Source organism: Scyliorhinus canicula, chromosome 16, assembly GCF_902713615.1.
Source record: "Scyliorhinus canicula chromosome 16, sScyCan1.1, whole genome shotgun sequence".
Lineage (NCBI taxonomy): Eukaryota > Metazoa > Chordata > Chondrichthyes > Carcharhiniformes > Scyliorhinidae > Scyliorhinus > Scyliorhinus canicula.
Window position 1 is genome coordinate 71,241,604 of NC_052161.1, and position 5,605 is coordinate 71,247,208.

Consider the following 5,605-nt stretch of genomic DNA (forward strand, 5'->3'; position numbering starts at 1 on the left):
AGCTTGGGGCATGCCCAAAACACGTGGACGTGATTTCTTGGGTTTCCCAAGCACCTCGCACACCTATCCTCAACCGCGAAAAACTTACTCATCCTAGCCACTGTCATGTGTGCCCGGTGGACTACCTTAAACTGTATCAGGCTAAGCCTGCCGCATGTTGGCGCACGCTGAGGAGATATTAACGCTGCTCAGGGCATCCGCCCATAGACCCGTCTCTATCTCTCCTCCTAGCTCGTCCTCCCACTTGCCCTTAAGCTTCTCCACCGGAGTTTCCTCCGCCTCCGAAAGCTCCTGATAAATATCCAATACCTTCCCCTCTCCCACCCAGGTACTGGAGACTGTTCTATCCTGTATCCCCCGTGGCGGCAACAGCGGAAAGGCTGGCACCTGTTTTCTCAGGAATTCTCGCAACTGCAAGTACCTCAACCCGTTCCCTGCTGGCAATTCATATTTGTCCTCCAAGGCTTTCAAGTTGGGAAAGCTCCCATCTATAAATAGATCCCCCGTCCTTCTAATTCCTGCCCTTTGCCATCTCCGGAACGCCCATCCAGCCATCCGGTACAAACCGATGATTATTATAAATCGGGGTCCAAATCGATGCTCCCTCGACACTCTTATATCTCCTCCATTGCCCCCAGATTCTCAGAGCTGCCACCACAACCGGACTTGTGGAGTGTCGGGCCGGCGAGAATGGAAGAGGTGCCGTTATCAGTGCTCCCAAACTGGTGTCTTTGCATGACGCCGCCTCCATCCGCTCCCATCCGAACCCTCCCCCACTACCCACTCCCTAATCATGGCTATATTAGCCGCTCAGTAGTAATTGCAGAAGTTCGGCAGCACCAACCCACCCTCTCCCCACTGTGCTCCAGGACTTTCTTCACTTGTGGGGTTTTACCCGCCCACACAAAACTCGAAATAACTTTATTCACCCGCTTGAAAAAGGTCTTTGGGATGAAGATGGAGAAGCACTGAAAGACAAACAGAAATCTGGGAAGGACTGTCATTTTCACGGTCTGTACCCTCCCCCCCACGATAGCGGGAGCATGCCACACCTCTTAAAGTCCCCTTCCATTTGTTCTACCAGCCGGGATAGGTTTAACTTGTGCAGTGCCTTCCATTCCCGGGCTACCTGGATTCCCAGATATCGAAAGCTCTTCCCTACCATTCTAAGCGACAGCTCTCCCAGTCTCTTCTCCTGCCCTCTTGCCTGGATCACGAACATCTCGCTTTTCCCCTGATGGAACCATCAATTCACCAGACACGTGTTTCCGATGTGAATCTAGGCTTTAATCGACTTACTTCAGAGCCAGCCTGTTACCTGTCGACGAACTCGTAGTGACCCAGGCTGACTCTGGACACGGGTACTTATACAGCTGCACTAGGGTGAAGGGTCATGGGCGGAACCAAGGGTGGAGCCCAGTACAAGTTCCTAAGTGCTCCCAGCGCTACTCCCCCTAGTGGTAGGACAGCGCTACCGTGCTTACAACAACAGTGTGAATTAACATATATATTAACATATTACATTCACCACATTCACCCCTTTCAAAAAAATCAAGTCCGGCGGGAGTGGTGGTCTAGTCTATAAAGTCAGTCTGTCCGACGGTCGATTTGTCCGCCAGATCTGCGGAGCAACTGGGTTGCAGCTCTTGCGGTGGCTGGATGGGTGTTGTCTGCTGGGGTATGATGGGGGACTCCAGGGAGGGTTATATCCGAGCTTCATACTCTCCTGGTTCGACCGGGGACTGGGGTCGCTGGGGGCTGGCCGGCACGGGGGCGCGGAACTGGTGGAGCGAGTTCGTGGGCTCGGGAGCGCAAGGGGGCGGCAGCATGGGGTGTAGGGTGAGAGATCATTCTGTGGGGGTAGGGGGGGTGCTGGATCCGGCGGGTGCCATATCCCGGAGGGATACAGTGTCCTGACGGCCGTCAGGGAACTCGACGAATGCGTACTGGGGGTTGGAGTGGAGCAGGCGCACCTTCTCAACAAGGGGGTTGGTTTTGTGTGCCCTGACGTGTTTCCTCAGGAGTACGGGGCCCGGCGTCCTCAGCCATGCCGGAAGTGAGGCCCCCGTGGTTGTGCACCTGGAAAAAGTGAAGAGCCTCTCGTGAGGGGCCTGGTTGGTCGCCGTACACAAAATGGACCTAATAGCGTGGAGCGTGTCTGGGAGGACTTCCTCCTACTGGGAGATTTGGAGCTTTCTAGACCGGAGGGTCAGTAGGACGGTCTTCCAGACCGTCGCGTTCTCCCTTTCCACCTGCCCATTCCCCCTGGGGTTGTAGCTGGTAGTCCTGCTCGAGGCAATGCCCTTTTCGAGCAGGTACTGGCGCAGCTCGTCACTCATGAAGGACGAACCCCGGTCGCTGTGTACGTAGCTGGGGAAATCAAACAGGGTGAGTTGAGGGGAGTGGCCCTTTGAAATCAATCGCGAGGCGTTCAAAGGGCCTAGAAGCCTTGACCAGGTGGGCCCTGTCTGGTCTTTAGAAGTGCGGTTTGTACTCCGCACAGATTGGGCAGGGTCTGGTGACCGCTTTTACCTCCTCGTTGGAGAAAGGCAGGTTTCGGGCCCTAATGTAGTGGGCGAGCCGGGTGACCCACAGGTGGCAGAGGTCATTGTGGATGCTTTTTAATCGGGCGCGCTGGCGCATGTCCCGTGGGATAGGGCATCTGGAGGCTCGTTGAGCTTCCCCGGTCAATATTTAATATCATAATTGTAGGTGGAGAGTTCGATCCTCCACCTCAGAATGTTATCGTTTTTTATTTTGCCCCTTTGCGAGTTGTCGAACATGAAGGCAACCGATCTTTGGTCGGTGATGAGGGTGAACCTCCTACCTGCGAGGTAGTGCCTCCAGTGCCGGATAGCCTCCACAATGGCTTGTGCTTCTTTCTCGACTGAAGAGTGTCGGAATTTTGAAGCGGAAAGGGTACGGGAGAAAAATGCGACTGGTCTCCCTGCCTGATTTAGTGTGGCTGCAAGAGCTACCTCTGAGGCGTTGCTCTCAACCTGGAATGGAGTGGATTCATCCACCGCCCGCATGGCCGCTTTGGCGATGTCCTCCTTGATGCCGTCGAAGGCCTGGCGTGCCTCGGCTGACAGGGGAAATCGTGTGGTCCTAAAGAGTGGGCGGGCTTTGTCCGCATATTGAGGGACCCACTGGGCGTAGTAGGAAAAAAATCCCAAGCACCGTTTGAGGGCCTTGGGACAATAAGGGGGAGGGAGTTCTGCATACGGTCCGGGTCGGGACCCAGGACTCCGTTTTCCACGACATAGCCGAGGATGGCTAGTCTGGATGTGCGGAAATGCATTTCTCCTTGTTGTAGGTGAGATTCAGTTTCTGTGCCGTCTGGAGAAAACGGTGGAGGTTGGCGTCGTGGTCCTGCTGGTCATAGCCGCAGATGGTGACATTGTCCAAGTACGGAAACATGGCCCGCAGCCCGTACTGGTCCACCATTCGGTCCATTGCTCGTTGGAACACCAAAACCCCGTTAGTGACGCCGAAAGGGACCCGGAGGAAATGGAAGAGGCGGCCATCGGCCTCGAATGCCGTGTAGTGGCGGTCCTCCGGGCGGATTGGGAGCTGGTGGTATGCAGACTTCAGATCCACCGTGGAAAAGAGCCGGTACTGGCCGATCTGGTTTACCATGTCTGCAATCCTGGGGATTGGATACGCGTCGAGGAGCGTAAATCTATTTATAGTCTGACTGTAGTCGATCACCATACGGAATTTTTCCCCGGTCTTAACGACCACCACCTGAGCTCTCCAGGGACTATTGCTGGCCTCTATAACCCCCTCACTGAGTAGCCTTCGGACCTCTGCTCTGACAAATACCCTATCCTGCAGGCTATACCGCCTGCTACGAGTGGTTACGGGTTTACAGACCTTAGTGAGATTAGCAAAGAGAGGAGGGGGGGGAATTCGCAGCGTAGCGAGGCTGCAGATCGTGAGTGGGGGAAGGGGCCCTCCGAAGCTGAGGGTGAGGCTCTTGAGGTTGCATTGGAAGTCTAGGCCTAATAAGAGAGGCGCGCAGAGTTTGGGTAAACGTAGAGTTTGAACTTCGAGTAACTAACGCCTCGGATTGTGAGTGTCGTGGCGGTGCGCCCCTGGATCTGGACCGAGTGGGAGCCTGAAGCGAGCGCGATAGTTTGCTGCGCGGGGAAAACAGGGAGCGAACAGCGTCTCACCAGGTCTGGATGTATGAAGCTCTCTGTGCTCCCGGAGTCAAAGAGGCATGGCATTTTGTACCCATTGATATGGACCTCTGCCATCGAGTTTTGTAGATTCTTTGGTCGTGATTGGTCCAGGGTGACCGCGCTGAGTTGCGGGTAGTCAGCGGCTCGATCAGCTGTGCTGGAGTGGCCCCGTGATGACTGCCCTCTGAGTTCATAGTTTAGTTCGAATTCCTCCGCTGAGTTGTCCGAGCGCGGAGATGCCGATCGGGCCCGTATATCGCACGTGGCGGGTGGCGAGGAAGATGGCATCCAAGATGGCGGCCCCCATGAGTTGCACATGGCGGGCGGCGAGGAAGATGGCGGCCCCCATGAGTCGCACGTGGCCAGCCGCGTGGTGGAGGTTTTCCAAGATGGCGGCCCCCATGGATCGCACGTGGCTGGAGGGGGCAGAGTCGGGGCATAGGCCGCAGTATTCCGGGCCCCGCGGGGCTGCGAGTGAGGGGAGCGGTTACTGCGTGCCGCTGGGGAGTTGGAAGCTGGGGCCCTTTTAGCGAGGCACACTCTTGCGTAATGCCCTTGTCGCCCGCAGCTGCTGCAGGTCGCGTTGCGGGCCGGGCAGTGCTGCCGCGGGTGCTGATTCTGGCCGCAGAAATGGCAAGCTGGGGCAGCATAGTGGCTGGCTGGGGCAGCATTGTGGCTGGGCGGCCGCGTAGCACAGGCCTCGGGGAGTCGCTGGTCGGGGGCCCATGATTGGGTCGCGGGGTCCGCGGGCAACGAGTTAAGGCTGCGGAAGGAGACCTCCATTGTGGTCGCAGCTTCCACAGTCCTTTCTAAGTCCTGGGCTCCCTTTTCCAGCAGTCATTGGCGCACATAGTTAGACCTGAGGCCCGCTACAAAAACATTGCATACCGCCAATTCCCTGTGTTCAGCCTCGGTAACCGCTTGGTAATTACAGTCATTGGACAAATTGTTAAGTTCTCTTAGGAATTCGGCGAGTGATTCCGTAGGCCGCTGACGGCGAGTTGTGAACACATGGCGAGCGTAAACTTCATTAATGGGCCTTACATACATTTTTTCGCGAACTGCTAGCGCTGCAGTATATGAACTGGCCGAGTTTAGTTGCGTCAAGATTCTGTGGCTCACCCTCGCGTGCAGTAGACTTAGCTTCTGATCCTCTGTAGTTTCGGCTGTGCTCGCTTCGGCCAGGTAGGCCTTGAAGCACCAGATCCAGTGGGAGAAGATTTCTTTAGCCTCTGCATCCTACGGGTTGAGTTCCAGGCGTCTAGGCTTGAGGGCCGATTCCATAATCGATCTTTACTGTTCTTAAGTCGATTAAATTGATGGAACCATCAATTCACCAGACACGTGTTTCCGATGTGAATCTAGGCTTAATCGACTTACTTCAGAGCCAGCCTGTTACCTGTCGATGAACTTGTAGT